This window comes from Cuculus canorus, chromosome 3 (assembly GCF_017976375.1).
Source record: "Cuculus canorus isolate bCucCan1 chromosome 3, bCucCan1.pri, whole genome shotgun sequence".
In the NCBI taxonomy this organism is placed as follows: domain Eukaryota; kingdom Metazoa; phylum Chordata; class Aves; order Cuculiformes; family Cuculidae; genus Cuculus; species Cuculus canorus.
This window is the reverse complement of record NC_071403.1, coordinates 79252758-79274176: the sequence shown is the minus strand read 5'-3', so window position 1 is coordinate 79274176 and position 21419 is coordinate 79252758.

The following is a 21419-nucleotide window of genomic DNA, read 5'->3' as shown; positions in this document are numbered from 1 at the left end:
ATCTTCTCTTTGTGAGCGTCTGTAGACATCTTGGTCTAGCATCTGTTTAAGTTACTCCTGCTTCTTCCAGATCCTATGGTCACCAAGCTGCCAGGCCTTTTTGCACATCTTTCTCTTACCTTAAATTCACATTTCGCTCAGCATTTGCTCAGGAATGCACTTCTCAAATTTTCTTGAAGCTCTGATTATATTTTTATCCTTCTTCAGATTCAACCAGCATCTTCGCAGACCCTGGATCTCTGCAACATCAAGAAATCATATTTTCCCATGAAATGCTACACATTCCAAGTATTTCTGAGGTGCTGAGTGTGAATGAAAGGGACTTTGGGGATATGTCCAGCACAGGGCATTGGTCCAACTTCGAAACGCATCTCTCTGTAGGTAATGGGAAATGATCTCTTTTGCACCTCTAAGTAAACAGAGGCCTATAAGGATGAAAAACTGCATCACCTCCTTCAGTGTTGCTCTGCTGGGAGCTTCCTCATGTATTGGAGCTTCCCAGACCTTCCTTGGGGTTTGCTTGTGCACCCTTCTGACAAGTGTCCTGCACACACTCTCTAGAAGTCTATCTTCTGAGATTTAACCTTTTAATTTCCATATTGCTCCTGGTTTTTCTTTTCCTAATTCTGCTGGGGTTGGCCCATTCTGACGTGTGCACTGTTGCTGAACTCACGGCCACTACCCTCTTTTTCCTATCCAGGCTGAGTCTACCCACGTCCAGATGCAACAGCAGTGCTTGGTGCCAGGAGAATGCCCAGAACCAGTGCGGCTGCTCCTGGCATTTTGCTTTCCCTGCACTCCACTGCTGCACATCCCATCCCCTCTATCATTTCCCACACAGCAGACAGTCTAATACGCCATTTTCTGCAGACTCCAGCTTTCACTGTTTTGTGCATTCCTGACTTGGGACTTCCTTGCAGTACTTTGTACTAAGTGTCTCACAGTGCTGCTTTCCAGGAACTCTATTCTGGATATGATTAATTCCGGGGAACTACAGGCCTGTCAGTCTGACCTCAGTGCCGGGGAAAGTCATGGAACAGGTAATCTTGAGTGATATCATGAAGCACATGCAAGAGAACTGGGTGATCAGGCCCAGTCAACATGGGTTTACAAAAGGCAGATCTTGCCAAACTAACCTGATCACCTTCTATGACAAAATGACTTGACTACTGGATGGGGGAAAGGCTGTGGATGTAGTCTTCTTGGACTTCAGTAAAGCCTTTGACACAGTTTCTCACAGCATTCTGCTTCAGAATCTGTCAGCTTCTGGCCTGGACAGGCACACACTCTCCTGGGTCGAAAACTGGTTGGATGACCGGGCCCAGAGAGTGGTGGTAAATGGAGTTAACTCCAGCTGGAGGCCAGTCACAAGTGGAGTTCCTCAGGGCTCAGTACTGGGTCCAGCCCTGTTCAATGTCTTTATCAATGACCTGGATGAAGGCATTGAGTGCACCCTCAGCAAGTTTGCGGATGACACTAAGCTGGGTAGAAGTGTGGATCTGCCTGAATGTAGGGAGGCTCTGCAAAGGGACCTGAACAGGCTGGACCACTGGGCTGAGGCCAATGGCATGAGGTTCAACAAGGCCAAATGCCAGGTCCTGCACTTGGGGCACAACAACCCTATGCAGTGCTACAGGCTGGGGGAAGAGTGGCTGGAGAGCTGCACAGAGGAGAGGGACCTGGGGGTAATGGTTGACAGCCAACTGAACATGAGCCAGCAGTGTGCCCAGGTGGCCAAGAAGGCCAATGGCATCTTGGCGTGTATCAGAAATGGTGTGACCAGCAGGTCCAGGGAGGTTATTCTCCCTCTCTACTCGGCACTGGTGAGACCGTACCTCGAATACTGTGTTCAGTCCTGGGCCCCTCACCACAAGAAGGATGTTGAGGCTCTGGAGCATGTCCAGAGAAGAGCAACGAAGCTGGTGAGGGGGCTGGAGAACAAGTCTTATGAGGAGCGGCTGAGAGAGCTGGGGTTGTTTAGCCTGGAGAAGAGGAGGCTGAGGGGTGACCTTATTACTCTCTACAACTACCTGAAAGGAGGTTGTGGAGAGGAGTGAGCTGGCCTCTTCTCCCAAGTGACTGAGGACAGGACAATGGGGAATGACCTGAAGCTGCGCCAGGGGAGGTTCAGGCTGGATATCAGAAAAAAATTCTTCACAGAAAGAGTCATCGGGCACTGGAACAGGGTGCCCAAGGAGGTGGTCAAGTCACCTTCCCTGGAGGTGTTCAAGGAACGGGTTCATGAAGTGCTTAGGGACATGGTTTAAGGGAGTGATAGGAACTGTTGGACTCAATGATCCAGTGGGTCCTTTCCAACCTGGTGATTCTATGATTCTTTTTGTGCCAAATTTTAATTGTTTTATCAAGTTTTTTTCCCCAAGTTTTCCAGTTTCTTTCCCTAGTGTTTTGCCTCAAATCCCAGCCATAATACGTTCACTTTAATAAGGCACTTAAACCTGAAAACTGTAAGATTGGCACTGCAACGTCATGTTACTGGTTTCATCTAGAGTTTGTACTATGTTATTATTTTCTTTTGGAAAATAAGATATTGATGTATTGCATCTCTCAAGAGATTTGAGGCTGGCAAGGTGAGGCCCAATGATTGGGACTCCAAGAGAGTGGGAGACCTGCAAAGTGGAGGCAGACAGTGGAAGGCCAATATTGGGAGGTTAAGGGAATATATCATACTAGGTCCCAAGAGAGCAGAGGTTAAGAGAATGGAGGCTGAGGTTGTGAGGTTTGCTGAGTAGGAGTTTGAGAGAGTGGGAGGCCAAAAGTGGGAGTTTAAGAGAACAAAGACCAAGAGGATGGAGGCTGAGAGTGGAGGCTGAGTAAGTGAGAGGCAAAAGAATGTGAGACCCAGTGACTTGGAGGCTTAAAGAGTAGAGGCACAGAGTGGAGGGCCAAAAGAGTGGAAGGTCCAGTGAATGAAGGATGAGAGAGCAGGAAGCTCAAAGAGTGGAGGCTTAGAGAGTTGGAGGCCAATAACGGTAGCCTAGGAGTATAGAGGCCAAAATTTAAGAGGCCAAGTGTGAGGCTGAAGGCATCAGAAGCTGAAGGAGTGAAAGGCTGAAAGAGTAGAGGCTCGGAGAATGGGAGGCCAATAGTGGGAGGCTGAGAGAATAGAGGCACAGTGAGTGGCAGGCCAAGAACATGGGAAATCAAAAGCATGATGAGAGACTGGGAGGTCCAATGTGTGGGAAGAAGCCAAGATATTGGAGTTGAGAGTATGAGCCATCAGTAATGAGAGACCAGGAGATCAGAGGTCTGGTCTGTGGAAGGATCAGTGGTTGCTTAGGAGCAGGGGGTCCAAAGTGTGGAGGTTGAGAAAGTAGGAACGCCAAGAAAACGAGGTCCCAGAGAGTGGGAGGCTGAGAGAGTGGGAGGACTAGAGAGTGGAGGCAAGGAAAGCGAGAGGCCCAGAGAGCGGAAGACCAGAGCAGAGTCTGTGAAAGTGGGAGTTCAACAGGAAGCAGTGAAGGGCCAGAGACTGGAGCCCAAGAGAGTAGGAAGCCCAGAGAGCTGAGGCTTTAGTGAGTGAGAGAGCCCAGTCAGAGGGGCTGGTGAGGTGGCTGCAGCAAGCACAGACCCAGGGAGAGGGCAGTGAAGGAGCTGGAGGCCAGAGGGAGAGAGCCTGCAGCGAGGGAAAGTGTGGCTGTGCTTCCTAAGGAGTGAGGGAATGTCTCCTGAGGGCGTGGTGATCTGCTCCTCAGCTACGCTCTTGCTGTTTTTACCCTAAATATTCAGTTTCCTGCTCAGCATTTGCTGGCACACACACAGGATCACAGAATCATTTAGGTTCTAACAGACCTTTCAGATCATTGAGTGCAACTGTAAACATAGCAATGCAAAGCCACCACTAAACCATGTCCCTAAGTGCCACATCCACATGCCTTTTAAATGCCTCCAGGGTTGGTGACTGCACCACTCCCCTGGGCAGCCTGTTCCAATGCTTTACAACCCTTCCAGTGAACTAATTTTTCCCAATATCCAGTATAAATCTCCCCTGACATAACTTGAGGCCATTTCTCCTTGTCCTGTCATTTGTTACTTGAGAGAAGAGGCCAACACTGTGTGACCCCCACACCTGAGGTGGGGACAGGGTCTGTCTCAGCCCTGTCACTGCGGCTCCAGTCTTTAAGCAGGCTGCTCAGCTCCAAAAGGCTCATAACCCCGGAGTTGTGCCTAATCAGGCAGCATCTGAGATTAATTGCAAGGGCTTTTCTTTACCCACCCACAGAGATAAATGCAGAGGAGCCAATTTGGTAATTGCCCTGAGTCCTGGTGTGCTTCTGAGTTGTTCCCAGGCCAGGATAAAACTAGGTGAGGAAATATTTGCTGAGATGTGGACTGAGTGCTTACTGCTGCCTCAGCTCGTAAAAATACCAGAGTTACTTTGACAGAGCAGAGCCAGAGGCAGGGCAGCAGAATAGGACCTGGTGAGAGAGGTGAGCTGGGAAGAGGTCAGAAAGGTTGTCACTGGAGAACACCGTGATGTTACAAAGAGAGGGGAAACCCTTGCCTTGGCTTAGCTCTGACTCATTCCTGCTTTCAAACAGCTTTGAAATCTGTTGCTGGGGTTTACTATAATTTCCTCATATCAGAAAGAAGAGGGCAATAATTTTGATTGTCACCATTGAACCAGCTGCACCTCAGATGCAATATCATGATGGTGACCCTTTTAGTGATGCCATTACCAAAAGGCGAGGTAGTCTTGTTTGGTTTTCGTAATCTACAGCATTGTCTCATTGGTGCAGGACATATGCTTGCTGTGTCCTCAAAGATGCTGGGATGTAAACAGAAATAAAGGACAGGGTGGGAGCAGAGACGCCATTTGAAGTTGGTTCCTGCTTTACTGGCTGTAGGTAGGTAGAGAGGGAAAAGCAGCCTTGGCACCTGTTAATGGCCATTAAAAACTCCCATGTTCTGCTAATCTGTGCTCATAAAAGGCCATCTGCTAATGCTCAAAGGTCATTTAGCTACCAGCCCTGTTTACTCCTCTCCAATTGCTGGGCCAAGCCTTTCTGAGAAAAGAGGGCTTAAATGGTTATTATGGTGGCGCCTACTCAAGCTGCTGTATGGTTAAAGGTCTGTCACTATTTTCATTAGAAACCTGGGCTTTCAGGGCTTTTTTAACTTGGCCATTAAAGTGCCTGCTTCTCACTGCCTGTGCAGGCTCCAGCATAGCCTGGCAGATTTTAGGGACAGAAAGAGTTCTTGTAAGCACATTTTTTAAATTTAAGAAATCAATCCCACTTCTGTTTTAATTTGAGGAATTGAGAAGTTCAGAAAGCTTTGGTCCTGAGTGCTCTGGCAGTGCTGCTTTAACTGAGCCGTGGTGGTGTTTTGGAGAGGGAAATGCTCTATTGGATTGGTCTATGATGAAACTGTTTATTGCTTTTATACTTGCATTACAAGAAACAAAGCAAAAAAAAAAAAAAAGTGTAGAAAGCCTAAGACCGTTTTGTGAGCAGCTCTAAGGGCTGCTACTTCCCTAGAGATGTGGGGCTGTACTGGCTATTGCTGTTGGAATTGCAAGAGTCACCAGTATGGTCTGCCTGTATAAATGAGACTGCGTCCACAAGCAGACAGTATTTGTCTGGGCACTACAGGTGGGTTAAGGAAGAAGCTGAGGCCTGAACGCTGAATTGCCTTGATTTGGCAGATTTTAGTCAAACCTTTAAGGTTACATTAACATAGTTTTCTTGTGGTTAAATGAAACTATCAAAAACTTCGATAATTCTTTTTTCCTTCTGAGACTTCCCAGTGATAAAATGAGATGTAGCTGCTCAAGTTTTTATCCCTCATTTCTGATAATGACAGTGTCTGTCTCATAAAATCCTGGCTTTTATCTTCCCCAATTAGCTGAGTTGCTGCACCCTTGTGCTGTGAAGTTCTGAGTGTGCCGCAGCCTCTTCGCAAGCACAGTCAAAGCTTTCTCCTCACCTCTGTGGGACCAATGTGGCCATAGCACCCACCCTCCAATCTCTGCTCCCACTGGCATCGGTTTAATCTTTTGCTTTCTGCATAACATAAAGAAGAAACCTGGGTCAATGAATAATGAAAGCTCATTCAAAACCTAAACTCTTGCAGTTTGGTTTCTGCTGCCTTTTATTTTAAATGGAACTTCTCTCACCTATCTGTTTAATTTTTTTGTTTGTTTGTTTGTTTGTTTTTTTTTGGTTAATACATTCAGACTTCCCCTTGTGGATTTCATGGGGATTTTCATCTAGCATTTAGGGCAAGTTCACATTGATGTCCTTGATTCACTTGTTCTTCAGATTGTTTTTATTTCTATTTTGACTGAGCTCCGAGGCCAGCTGAGGACAGGATGTTGTTGTGTTGGCCACTGTGTGTAAATAAGGAGTATGGACTGCTTTGGAGAGCTAAGAGTTACAAAAGGGCATGCAAAACAGAGAAAAGAAGAGTATCTCTATTTTTAAAACAGCCTTGTTGATGATGCTGAACTTCAATAAATAAATAATAATTACAAAACAAAACAAAAAAAAATCCCAAAGTCTCCCTAACTCAGCAGAGATGTTTTTTTGCCAGAACCCTCTTCTGGCCAGCCAGCCGTTCTTAAATCTGTAACAGCCCAACAGGTAGTTAAAATAGTCCCGACTAATTGTAACCAGGACTGCTGGCTTCTTTTGAGCTATTGTTCTGATTATGCACCGCAGCCAAAAGCTTCAGGAGGTATATAGACAAAGTAGTTAGTGTAAGAACTCAAAACAAGAGCAATTACAGGCCTGTGTTGTTTTTTTCTTTTTTTTATTAAACTCCTATAAAAGCAGGCCCTGGGTCTCTGGTGCAGATGTGTCACAGTCCCCTGCTCCATTGCTTCCTATCCAACTATTTTTAACCTTATTAAACAGCAGCAAGAGCCTTTGGCTGCAGTGGTGGAGCTCGTTGGCTCTCATTATAAACTTTTTTTGGTTTATATCTGTCTTTCAAGTGTAAGTCTGCAACACGGCAGGCTTCAGTTGAATGTGATCCTGGTACAGATCCATATTGTAGCAGTAGGTTGCTTTAAACAAGGCTGAGGCTGACAGTAGGTCTCCAAGTGCAGGAGAGGAAAAAAGACGTCCCTTTCTTGGCCTTTCCATGCTGCTCAAATTTCAGTTGCATCTTCTAAAAATATTAATTTACTGAATTGAAATTTGCCAATATTGATATTTACATCTATCCTTGGGCCATGTAAGCAGCCCTGCTTTTGAACGGTCTTTAGTCTTGGTTTCTGGTATCAATTGGAACAGCCTACTGCCAAGGTACTGTTTGCCAAAGGTTTCACTGCAAAAGTTTGTCTCACCTGGTATATAGAACGATTTGCTTTGGAAGGGACCTTAAAGATCATCTAGTTCCAACCAACCTGCCGTAAGCAGGGATACCGACCACTCAGTCAGGCTGCTCAAGGCCCCATCCAATCTAGTCTTGAACACTTCCAGGGAGGGGCCATCCACAACTTCCCTGGGCAACTCTATCGTGAAGATTTTCTTCCTAATGTCTAATCTAAATCTTCCTCCTTCCAATTTAAAGCCATTCCCCTTCATTTTACGCAGAACAGTTTGACATGGCAAAGGCTAAGTTTTATCTAAATTATTATTAAGTGGACAATAATTAGGAGTGATCAGGGCAGGATAGTGAATGAGGGTTCTCTCTGATCCACAGACTGAGGCATGACTGTAGCATAGCAATGTGAGTACTGTGCCTATGTAGGAAAGTCTCAGTGGGATGGCCACTACAGCCCTGGGAGGGCTGCAGGTGAGATGCAGTTAGTTGTCCAAAGCAGCTCTGCTCAGAGGTAGTTTGGGTGGTTTTGCACCAGGCAAGCAGACCTAGTGAGCAGTGGGGCAAGATGAGGTCCTGTTTTGGGTTTTCCTGCCATGGGCCAGATCATCAGTTGGTACAACTCGGCACTGCTCCATTGACTTCTTGAGAAGACTGAATTACAGCATGTGTTATAAGTTGAGATTTTAATCTGGATTTTCTTGAAATACATGGAAGCGATGAAATTTGTACAGCCTCACACCACTACTCTAACATTTACTGTTTCAGGAAGGGTCTTTTTTTAAAATACAGCCTTTAAAAAAAAGTTGCAATTGTATTTCAATTATTTTGTGTTTTTTGGTTTTTTTTTTTTTCTCTTTTTCCCCTTTTTAATTCATGTCAAAAGCTGGGCAGGTCTTGTGAATATAAGAAAACATCTCTCCATCAATAGAGATGTGGTATAGCAGCTAGAAGCATGAGGCTTTAAGCTGGTAAATTGATCAAAGAAAATGGATGTTGTTGTCATGATAGCATAAGAAGACAAGCCTGGGACTCTCTGGGACAAGAGTTTAATGGGACGAATTTTCTTGTAGATGCAGTGAGGTTCTTAGAAAGGCAATGACATAGTGAATGGCCATCCTCAGCTCTTGTGTGGTGGGAAGTGACATTTTCCTTCCCCTTTTATCCTTGTGTTTGAATCAAGTACTAAAAAAGGTGTTTCATATTTTTGCAGTAGTCAGTACTTAGAATATTTTGATTCCTTATAGGTACTGACACAGCGTACTTTAGTAGTATGCATGAAGGCAAGCAAAGAATGAGACAGAAAGCACAGGCACTTCTCTGGACATCATGTTTCACCAAGCCTATGAAGGGCAGGATGCAGCAATTTGTGGGGATTCTTGCTCAGCTCACAAAGTAAAGATGTCGTTGAGTTTTGTGGTTAAGGGGAAAAAATATTTAGCCTGGCGAGGGATTTCACTTTGCAGAAATACTTCTATTTTACTGCATATATTTATTTGTTTATCTCTTGCTTAGGAGTGTTGAGTAGGTCTGCTCCATAGGATTAAATCATATCCCAAACCTTCCTGGCTTTGTGACAGTACAAACATTATTGGATTTACTTCCCTTCTGCTTATCCACTACCAATCTTCCAAGATTCCCATTATTGTTATAATAATCCCACAAAACTCCTGGTCTGAGTTCAGAGGGGTTTTTAAGTGCCAAAGCAATCAGAAAAACATACCTAGCCCTTTTAATCTCCCTTAATCCCATCATGTGGGTCTGTCCCAACAAATGATCACGTATCCAAAATTTCTTTCTCTCTAATGGCACTTGATTTTTACTTCACAGTTTTCATGAAACTGCCTTAGATATGAAAGAAGATGTACTGAGACCTTCTTATGCCATCAATAAAATAAAACTTTGAATTGAAAAAATATCTTATGGAATAAAACAGAATAACAAAAATCCATCATTATGTTTCAAAACAGGATTGTGTTTTGTTTAGCATTTTAGTTAGAAATGATGTATGACTACATCATAAAACACTTATATTAAAAAGATCGTCTCATCCTGAATTCAAAATATATATTGTACTCTCTTATCATCCAGTCATTTTAGAGTGAAAGTTAAAAATGCCCATCCTGTGGTAGTAGTCGCTGGTATTATATCTTATAGCTGATATACTCTTATAATACTTTTACTTAAAAGGCCTATTACTCGATGTTTGTGAATGCAGACGTTTATTTTCTTATTGAAAATGGTAATGCTATGGATAGTGCGTTTGTATTTAGATCAAAATTTGTATGGCTTTCCCCCGGGCTGCTGAAGGTCAGCCCATCTTGGTCTTTGGAAGTTTGGGTCATGTCTGTGTACCTTGTTGAAAAGGGGAAAATCTTTCCATGGAGCAGGAAGCAGTGGAGAACAGGACCTTGTATTAATTTGCCAAGGCATGGTTTATGCTTTCTGTTGGGTTTTTTTGTTCATATTTGGAAAACAATTGAATTTTAAGGAAAATAAAGTGTAAACAAAATAAAAGGTGGCCTGTGCCATGGTTCAAAGTCTTGAGGACCTGAGCTGTCTGGGAGTTTTCACAAAAACCCCTGTATTGGGAACAGCCAATATGACAAAAAACAGGACTCTGTGACATCCTGGTTTCATGTTTTAGAGATTAAAATTTCTCCTGTCTGAGGTATAGATTTTGATTTGAATGAGAGAACCTAACCCAAAGGTGAAGATGCTGGAACTCGGATTCCTGTTAGTGATTCGAACCATCCAGAGCAGAGACTTATAACTGACTTTATCGTATCCTGAGTGAATGCCCTCATCACTAAAAAGTGACTATTGTAAGGAAAAAAAGTGTGGGGGGGAGGTGTTTCCAGTGATGTTTTCTTTTTTCTTTTGTTTGTTTTATGTTGTTTTTTTTTTCTCTTAAAGAACATGGATCCATGCAAGACATCAACATCTCTGAAATACTGAAGTTTCATGAGGAGAGGAAAAAAAACCCTTTCCCACACATTTGATGGGAGTTTTTGACTCAAGCCATAGGAGAGTGAAAGGCAGAATTGGGTTAAATCAGGCCAGTTGCTTTAGCGGGAAAACAAATACTGGCAGAGGAGGAGAGTCTGCAAAGTAACTAACCTGAACACTCCTCTCTGGCCTGCAGAACAATTTACTGAAGGGGTGGTTAAATGGCACAGATTAAGCTCATTAATGGTTCAGATATTTGCTTGGTTTACACAGTGCTGTCCAGCAAATTATATTGATGCTTGACAGAATTATTATCATTATTTATTTTGCTATAAGCCAGATTTATAGATATTTGTAGCTTTTGTAAGGCTAAACATAAGAAACATTAATAGCTTTACTAATTATATCACTGCTTTAGAGATATAAATAGTGATAAAAATGTCAAGTAAAGTGAGCTAGTAAAACATTTTAAAGAGAATTTTAAAGTGAGTTACTGATTGATGATCTCTTGGGTGAGTCTTAACTTTTGAATGTGAGAGTGGTGCTTCCCACTAGGGCACGAGTTCTTTTTACCTCCACCAGCAATTTGGGGAGAGGTAAGGAAGAACAATAGTTGTATTGAATGACTGATTATTAAATTAGATTGCATAATCTGAAAAATATCAAAATCCTGTAATAGCATAAACTGATGCTGAACTCATTACAGCACATCAGGGCTTTTTTTTCACCTTTACCTTGTCCTCATCCCCTCCTGCCTCCTGGGTGGTTTATCTGCACTTCTTTGTCTCTTATGGCATGTTAAAATTTCAACCTCTATAGAGCAGGAGCTGCCTTCTCCATCTGTCTTATTACAGACGTGCAGGCCCTAGAACAACTCATCACAACTCTGATGAGGAATTTGGGGTCCTAACAACAATATGAATAATAATTTCATGACTGTTAAAATCTTTAATTAGTAAACATTGTCTCTACAGGCTAACTACAAATCAAGGGTGTGTATTTTTACACAGCTGTCAAATGAAAAATCTGTTTTCCTAACTATTGATCCTGGTTTTGCTGTGAGCACCTTTTTAAGGAGGGAGATAATGAGTGAGAAAAGAGTTAATAGATGTTCAGCTGTTACCGCAAGCATGAATGGAAATCTATCATCAGTTTAAGTGCTGGATGGGCTCTAGATGATAATCCAAGCCTGTTTGACCATGATCAGTGCCACGGTGAAGAAACCCGCAGGGCCCTGGGAGCTGTGATCCTTAGGGATGGTCTGCGGTTCCCTGCTTTTCTCTGATATATAGCATTATAAAGTTTTATTTTTCACTGAATTTAGCAATGACCTGGTTGAAACCCCCTTGAAGCTAGCGGAAAGGCTTGCACTTTCTAATGGCCTTTGGAGCAGGATTGTTGTAGTTCTTCCTTGGAGTGAATTGCCAGTGGGAAATTTCTTCCTGGTGGGGCAAAACCAATTTTCTTTCTTTTTTCTTTTTCCTTGCAGTTTCTGATTAATTGTTCTCCCTAATGCAGTTGTGAATAGTGTTGTGGAGGTGGATGTTTCTAGGGGAGAAAGCTGGGGCCCACCTCATAGATGGCAACATCTCGTTGCTGTTTTATGGGATGAACACATGCGTGGTAGATTATGGGCAAAACTTTAGAGCAGGCCATGCTGAGCTGGTAATGAAGATGGGGAACCCGATCCTGAAACCACTGAAATCCTCCACTTTTGGGCTGTCTCCTTGTCGTGTGAAAACAGAGCAAGCAAGTGACAGTGGGACTTGCGGTCCTCATTGGGAATTTGGGATGATGCATCTCCACTGAGGCTGAGAGAGCTGACAAAAGTTTGGCAGTGGCACCCAGCCATGCAGCACCTACATAATCGGCCCCACCATGTGAGTCTCTTGGTTGTGCAAAGCAACTGGCAAACCTCACAAAAACAGGCTTTGGTGGAAGATTTCTGGAATTTCTTTCTAGTCATGCTGTAGATGTCACAGGGGCTATTCTCCCTTTGATCCCAAATTAGAGATGAAAGGGTCAACTCACAGGCATTTTTGAACCATAAAATACATGTGGCTTGATGTTGGTTCCAGAAACAGGCCAAGATGTAGGATAATCTTTTTTTTTTTTCTCTGAAATAATTGAACTGTCTGTTCTCTCCGTGTCATGAAGCTGTGCCATAGCCTTAGAAAATAAACAGTGTGGTGTGGGATTTAATGCTCAAAACGCAGGAAATAGGAAGAGTCTGCTTAGCTCAGGTTAGTAGAACTTTATACTCAATACTAAAACTCAAAGTCAAATTGCTGCATTGCTCCCTTATTTCCATCTTCTCTAATATATTCTGTATCACAGAGTTTAAATTTAGGGTCTTTAGTGGGGAGTTTATTTGACTTTTGTGCATTGCCAGTGTGGACAAATGGTTTCATGTATAGTTCTAGCCTGGAAAGTGATGAGATGACAAACACTTTTAATGAGTAATCCTACCGTGGATGAGTGTTTCAGGTTGAGATCTAATCAATCTGAAAAATAAAAATGTAGGGGGGTTCTGACGTTTTGTCCCCAGAAGTGTAAACACACTTGTGGAAACTGCACTGGCTTATTTTTCTCTTAGTGCTTTGGGACTATATCAATGCATTGGTCAACAGTGTGCTGTAGGGGGTGTAGGTAGTAGCACCTCACACACTAAGAGGACATCTTGAGGAGACTTCTAACTTCTTCTCCAGGACTTTTAGGTAAAATTTCACCTCACAGACAAATTAACTGACCAGTGTCAGTCTGAGGTAGTTGGAAAGTAGATAAGACCATGTTTCATTCACTTCAGCAGATTGCACTGTTAAAACAGTACATCCTACTTTTAAGAGTGTGTTTGGGACCGTTGCTCTCCACTTGCACTCAGGTTCTTGGGCTTCCTTTGGTTTTACTCTCTTTCCCAAGATGGTTCTTCAACTTGCAGGTGTTTTCAACTTCTTGGAGACCTATCCTAAAAAACATGACTGTAAACCCCACTTTACAGGTAAAATTAGAAATTAAGAAATAATATTTGCCTTCTGTTGATCTTTGAAAGAAGTCATGAAAAAATTATGGGGGATAATGGTTGCCAAAATATACCAGTCCTGAAGTTTCAGAAGGTTAATGACTGTCTGTCTTTGGAAAGAATACAGCCCTATCAAATTATCGTGCACCAATAAGGATAAAGACTTGGCAGTTGAGCGGGATTATGTCAGGACTAGTTGCACACTGTTGATACATTTTACCTACACGCTTTTTTCCAAAAAAGGGGATGTTGCATTTTTAATTAAATGTTAAATGAATACATTTCAGATAGACCCAAACACAGGGCAACTGTGTTTCAGAAATGCTCTTTCTACATTTAAAATGTAATTTAAGAAAAAAGATAATGGAAAAAAAACCCTAAAATAACTCAAAACAAGCCAGAATATAGTAGCTCATCATTACACTAATATATCAAACAATATGAGCTTAGCTTAATTATCCCCTTTGAGAGTTGAGAAAACTAAGCACAACCTTCAATTTACAGCTGTTTGGTGCCGGGAACCTGAATTATTATTTAAGAAGAAGGGGGGAAAAAAAAAAGTTTATTTATTGTGACCTACACTCAGTTTTTATTCATCATGGAAAATCTGTATATTCACAAATGAGGGCTATTCATCTGCAGACTGCAGCATTCTTCAGCTGTCCGGGGCTGCATCAGCCGCACTTCTTCAGCTTTTGTGTTCATCTCGAAGCCTCTTCATCCAAATTGTTCATCATCTTGATGGCGGAGCTTTATCTTGCTCTAGTGCAGCTGCATTCCCCTTATCCAAAGTGCTGAGAGATACAAGGGAGAGGGAGAGAGGGAGAGAGGCAGAATAGAAAAAAGAAAAAGGAATGGCCAGTGCTCATATGAGGATAATTTGTAGTTTCTCAATAATAATAAAAAAAAAAAGGAGGACAGGCTAATTACTGGCTTAACTAGGGCAGCCTGTGGATCCTCATGTCAAAAGGACTAGTGTAATTATTTGCCATCAAAGCACATTCATATTGTGGTACAAAAGAAGGGCCTTTCGCAAATGGATCTCACTAATAAACAGGGCTGAGAGGAGCATTATGTGTCTCCCTGGATGCAAGCGCATTAACACAGTGACATGGAGCATAACTCTCAGTCTGGAAGGGGGGGGGGGGGGAAGAGGAAGAATGATAATTATCCCCCCTCCCCATCTTTCCTCTCCTTTTCCTTTGTGTCGGGCAAGCAGGCTGAACGTGACCCGCTGGAAGGCCCAAGGCAGGCTATTAGTGACCTCTGAGCATTGACAAGGTGGCTACACTCTTAAAAGCCCAGCTCTCCATGTCAGGAGGGTCGCAGGAGCCTGCAAGAGGAGCTTTAAATGGTCCAGCAAACACTTCAACCTTAAAGACACCTGGAAGGTTGTGACCAATTCAGTGTAGATGAATCCGGCATAAAGAGGGCTCTTTTGAATCCACAGACAAAAGTTTTTTTTTTTTTTCCTTATTCTTTCTGAGCTGCAACTCCCCCCCACCGCCGCCCTTGTTTTTTCACAAATCTTCTCATAAGACATACTGGAGAAAGAGACTTCTGGAGACTACTTCTGCACTCGCTGAGCAGATGTGGTGCCAGGCAGCCTCAAAGGCTGCTGCTTTTCATCAGAAAAAGAAAACAGGTTTGGAAAGAAAGACAAGGGACATATATACATCTTTGAAGGATGTCTGCAAGCATTGATGCACTAACACATTTCAGGCTTGGATATATTGCAAAACATGTGTTTAGAAAGAGGACTGTTTGGTTTTAGGTTTTTTTTAATGCTCCAGCTACACAAGGCTCTTCACTGCCAATGTCCACTGGCCAATGTACCCCAGTTCCTCATTGCCAGCTGTGTAGATTATCTGTTAGCCTGGTGTTTGGCTGCCATGGCAAACCATCACAAGGTGAGCTCATTGCTCACTATGGATTAAAAGACTTTGCAGTTGGTCTGGGAGACCTGCTGGGAAATGTTAGGCAGAGCAGTTTGGTTTTCCTACCCTCCTCAATTGCTGCTGCGCAGCCTCAGCACTGGGGTGCGTGAGTCTGACTTGGCTGCACTGAGTCTCAGCGGGTTTTCTCAAGGAAATCCCTTTTGCCCTTCCTCATCCTCTCACTGAGAGGAGGCACAGGCTGCAATGAGGGCAACCTGAGCATAATGGGGATGAACCACCCACTCCCTGTGGCCCTCTGCTGTGAAGGAACTTATAGGTTTTCAGTGGGGGGAGGTTTGTAATGCCTACTTCGAAAAAATAAGATACAATCCTACTCTGAGCTTGGTGTTCATGTTGCAACTTCTTTTTTTAAAAAGTAATTGGGGTCTGCATGGGTTACATACTATAAAATAGCTCTGCTGGTCATTGAAACAGTAAATTGGATAGTCCGTTCTTGTGACAGCCTTGCCTGACACTGCAAAACACGCAATGTTCAACTAGATAGAAGAAAGGTGTTGGTACGAGCAGGGACCGCATGGCACACAGTGACATGAATCCTTGCATGCAGCCACATGTGACTGGGATAAAAGGATTTTGAAGCCCAGCTCATCTGTGTGACAAAAGGCTGAAAACCAAAGCTGTTTCCTTTCCAGTACTTGTCTGGGTCACATCTAGGTCACACTACAGAGAGGAGGCCCTTTTCCTTATCACAGCACTTGGGGAAATCATTGTCCACATCACATTGATGGGCAGTAGGAACCCAGGAATGCACACACCTGTAAGCGTCATTTGCCCCAGGAACAGCTCACTAGGCCACTGGGTTTAGGATGGGAGCTGCCAAACTGTCAACCTTGTGCACCCAATTGTGAGTCAGATTTGAAAAAGGATAAGATGGGTTTAAAATCTGTGCAGAGGCAGATTTCTTCTTGTTTCTTCCTCCCCCTTGCTTGATAACTTTAGAAAGTAACTGGTTGCTTTCTCCGTATTGTGATTTGCAAGGAAAAAAGAGCTGCAAACATGGACTTTAGGGCAGGAAAAATAACACAGGAGGAAACTCTTCAGTACAGATCACAGAAAACTGATGCAACTCATAATAAAATAGCATACATTGGCAATACAGGAGTAGAGGTGAACTCTAGGTAGGTGCACTCCTACCCAGGCAGGGTTTTGGGACTGTTTCTAGGACATAACTAACATCTGTGACCTAAAAAACCCCAAAAGTTCACCCATTCAAGAACTGTAGAATCATAGACTCGTAAAATAGTTTGGGTTGGAAGGGACCGTGAAGATCATCCAGTCCAACAGCCCTGCAGTGAGCAGGGACATCTTCAACCAGATCTGGTTGCTTAGAGCCCCATCCAACCTGACCTAGAATGTTTTCTGGGATGGGGCATTTACATCCTCTCTGGGCAATCTGTTCCAGTGTTTTATTGCCTTCAGTGAAAAGAATTTCCTCCTAGTCAAATCTTCTCCTCTTTTAGTTTAAAACCATTACCCCCTGTTCTATTTCTACAAGCCCTGCTAAAAAGTTCTTTCCCATCTTTCTTAACAGCCCACCACCAAGGAGATCCGAAGCTGCTTGTGGATCGTGTGGTAGATGTTTTCTCTTCAGCCTTAAAATATTTTTTTTTTCCTTTCGCCCTTATTTTCCTGGATTTTAGAAAATTCTTCATACAGTGAATTTTGCCTTTGTTTTACAGGAAGTTGTAACCAGGGACATAATGGCAGAATTGGATCCACTGAGGTATGGATATACTGGAGAATTAAGAATATAATGCATTTCACTTCAAAATAAATATTTTTAGGAAAGGGATTAGAAAAGTCAGCTTCATAAACTTGAGGAGTGGGTGGGGTTTGTGTTTTTAAGTCAGTCCAGGTGAACTCTCCTGATTTAGTTCTATCCATCCATGCCAAACACCAAGTGCTGATATTAGCAATAAAGACAACATTATTAACGTCCTTACATCAATGTAAAGAAGGTTGTAGAGTTAGGATTTGTTAAAAAAATCCTTGAGTAATGGTGACTTTTTGCCATCAACTTGCTCTTGTGCAATATTTTATACACTTACATAGTGTTTATGAACCTGGATATGTATTTCTAGTGTTGCCAAAAATAATGAAAGACAGATATAACAGTTGCAGGGTTTCTTTCCTGATGAAATTGTATTGCAGCTTCTAAACCCAGAGCTGGCCTCCAGCAAGAGGCTGTGTCCTCTTGAAGTAGAAGTGTGCTGCTTGAACTTTGCTATCATATAATGCTTTCAAGGTTGCTTGTCTAAAGTGACTTAATTTGTACTGCAGAACTAGCCTTGTGCCCACAAACATGCCAAAAGCCGCAGTGAGCTAGGGCAGCAGGGCTATTACTAATTTTTTATTAAAATCCCTTAGGCACACACAGAAGGCCCAAAAGCAGCTTTAATAATAGACAACACACAGCACATTTTTCTTGTATTGCCATGTAATCAAATCTAAAGCTTCTGTTCACTTTCTTTGTTTTACCTAGAGGACCAGCTTCCAATTTAGTTGTGGCCTGCACTAAACTGATTTTTCATTGTAATTAATGCCTACTTTGGCCTCAGCCACTTATACAACTTTCCATTAGAGGTTTGCAGCCATCCGCAGAGTATTACACCAACTTACCCTCCCGATCTTGCTGCAGTTGCAATTTTTGTTAAACTGTTTTTTTATTTTATTATTATTTTGCAAAGAATGTTTAAATTATACAGCCAAAAAGGTTTCTTTTTCCCTTTTATTTTCCTCTCCTTTCTCCTGCCCTGCTCCCTTTTTTCCCCCTGCCTGCTGCACCTATTAAAGTGGTTGGGCAGGAATCCAACTGGAAGGAAAGCCTTTAAGTGATTTCAGAAAGGGCTAGTGGAACTTATTTAGGCCTGGGGTCTGCTGTGGTTAATTTTCAGTCTGTGTTTTGTGCTGTCCATTTCCTCTGAAATACTACCTGGGGTTTAAGGTTCCTCAGCACAGGATGTTAATAGGCCTCTGCAAACATTCAAAAGGCAGCTTTCCCACCACTAACCTTAAAAAGACTGTGGCACTGGGCCCAGGGTCAGATTGAATAGATGAAAAAGTATATGCTGTGCTTTTGCTTGCTCCTTGGACCTTTCCCTGTTGGCTTGCCTGACATTTTCAGTGACTTTTTCTTAGTACCTTATTTTCACCGTGCTTCCTAGAAAATTCTGCTTATTACCTTCTCCTATCCCCCCAACAGTATTACTGAACTGGGAAACACAACAATGCTGACTTCTAGGACTTTTCCCTTTCACCTGCAAGGTGCTGCTTCTCATGGTCCTGATGAACCATATGAGCCCCTTGCCATATATTTCATGCACCGTCACCGCTACCCGATGTACCCAGACACCATGTCTGGGGTGCTCTCTGCAGATCTCTTGCACGCCTCTTACTGAGGAAAGCATCTCTGCTGCGAGGCTAAAGCAAAGAACTAATGACCAATTATGTGTGCCTCTGCTATATTGGCTTTCCTCCCTGGTGCAAGAAATGTAATTGCAGGAGCTCCAATGAAGGCATGCAGGTTTCTGGTTTCTCACCTTTTGTGATGTTCAGATTTGGGCACTGACATTCCTGCCTTGCTGTGGCATTGCTCAAAACGAACCAAAGGGTACTGACTCTATGTGCACCCTCCTATGTAGTTTAAAGCAGATACACTCACCTAGCATCTAATTGTACCTGAGAAATAAAAACAAAACTAGTGCCAAAATGTGCCTGGTGTTCTCCGGTCTGTGATTGCAAGTTACTGATTGTACTGTTTGAGCGTACTGGCCTGATGGACTTTGTGCTAAGGGACCAGTTGTGTTGTCTCCTTTAGGAAAGCTCCACTTAGAAAAGGAGGTTGATGCATTTAACTTGATTTAATTTAAGGGCTTGCTTGGCTGCAATATGTGGATTTTTAGAAATATATCCTGTTAGACTTCCCTTGACGGAGGAGGAGGGGTGGATGTGAGAAGTGGTCACATACGTCTGCTTTGTATCATCGCTGTGTCAGAGCTTCCCATCATAGTATAGGAAGTGTAAGAAGCAGATAATTTTTTTTTTTTTTGTTTATGAGAATAGTGGTAACTTTTCCTTAACTGATTGGGGAACAAAAGTAGTATTTGAGGAGAGCATGTGCAGACACGATATGGTCCAGATGTGCAGGTGACAGGCCACAAGGTAGACCTTGAATCCTGAGCAGTTGACTTACATCCCTGCCCAAGCCAGATGCCCATCTGTCTTTTGACTCTGGTCCACAAGTTGACTTATCTCTCTTGAATCCATTTGCAAAATCAGGCCTTTCTCACACCCCTGGAAACTAGAAGTGTTTCAGGTGAAGCAGCTTGAGAAGGAAGACTAGACCAGTGGAAAGGCAGCGCACTATCTGCTCTGTGTGAACTGCTGTTGAGATGTGCCACCAAGGGTAGGCCAGAGCCAGAATATGCATGGTCTGTACTTCCATTGTAAGGATCTGGCCCCTTTCATCTAATAGTATGATTTCCAGGGCTACTTTCTGCAGGGGTGACCTGCCCCTTCTGCATATATAGCAGCTGCAAATCCCTTGCTGTATCTGTGCCTGCACGAGCACCCCCCACAGAGAAGCAACTGATATTGGTCTAAACACATTTGTGTATCTCTCCCTGACATTTGCTCTGTTAAAAGGTCAGGCTTCTGCAGTGGAGACAAGAGCTGTCTTCCTCATTATCACATATTACTGCAAATTTCCATTTCCAGCTCCAAAGTTTCCAGTGATTTCGGCTGCTGTGTCTGGGGCAATCTGGCACAAAGCTCTGTCTGTGCCCTGAACTGCACCAATGATGCTCAGTAAGAGAACCAATTACTGTTTGGGGAATATTTGGGAAAACCCAGTGAATTCATGCTGCAGTAAGTTCCTTGCTTGCAGTAACAATCTGAAAAGTTATATGACAAACTTAACTTAGAAATGCAAGTATGAAGAGAGAAAGAAAGGGCCATTCTGCAAAGTCATTCATAGTTTTCAGTCTTCCTGCAGAAGCACTGTTCTCGGTTTCTCTGTAGTCTGTAATAGTTTCTAATATCAGAGTGCGTTGCCGGCAGGGGCAAAACCTGAGGCTAAACTTCAGTTTGCATTCTTGCTCTGAGGAAGTAGATTCTGGGATCTCTTTGGCTTTTGAACCTCAAGAAGCCAGACTCAGAAGCCCGAGGGCAAGGGGAACGCAAATTTTTCTTGTTAAGCTAAGGTCTTGTTGATGGGCAGATAGAGATGCCAAAATAAAAGTGTGTGTGACATTGGAGTTGGGCAGGCTCTTTGGGAGTTCACTTTGTACAGGTGTCCCCTCTCTGCTTTTCATATCAGCCCTCTTGTACAACCTCAGGAGCAGTTGTGTAAATACTTATATATAAAAGGTACCACGAATGTTAATGGAGTAAAATCATAGTACAATAAGCAGATATTGCTTTTGCTTTTTGCACTTATTTGGTTATGTACCAACAAAAAGGCACAGGAAATGCATTTGCTTCATCATTAGTTGACATGCTGCATGAATGGCCACTGGCTGAACTTCTCTGTTTTTTCTGCTGACTGCAAACATGCTGTAAGGTGGCCACTCAAAGGTGTCTTCGGGAGAAGAGATGATAAACTGCTGATTTAGTAATGGAAGAGTTAGGGGGGAGGAAGGACCTTACTTACTTTGGCCTTGGATATAGGTGAGACCTGGGGAGCCCTTCTACAACAACAAAGTCTGAAGAACAAATACCACACAGCATAGTTTGAAGGTGGGTTTTTTTTTTTTATTTCCCCAGTAACAGCCGTAAAGAAAGTATAATAATTTTTTGGCATTTTCCTTAGTTTTCTTCCTTAATGTAGTGGTGGCAGACCACAGATCTGCAGTCATGGAAGGCAAAGCCTATACTAGAATTTACTTTTTAAATACAGAGATACTAATGATTATGGTATAGTAATTTCTCCAAAAGCAATGCACCTCTGTGCTTGGCTCTGTAATGCACTTGAGTACCTGCCGAAGAAGGGGTTCATTGATGGGCATTGAAGCAGGCTTAGGCTGCAGAATACTTTGACTGTGTTCCTGCCCTGACAACCTGTAATTTGTCTCTTCTTGCCAGATATGGAGCAATAAAAACACCCAATCAGTAAAGAGTATTTCACATCATTTTCTTGCCTTTGCATTTTTGCCTTATAGAAAACATTATTGGGCCTAATGTTTTTAGGTACTTGGGAAGTCCATTTC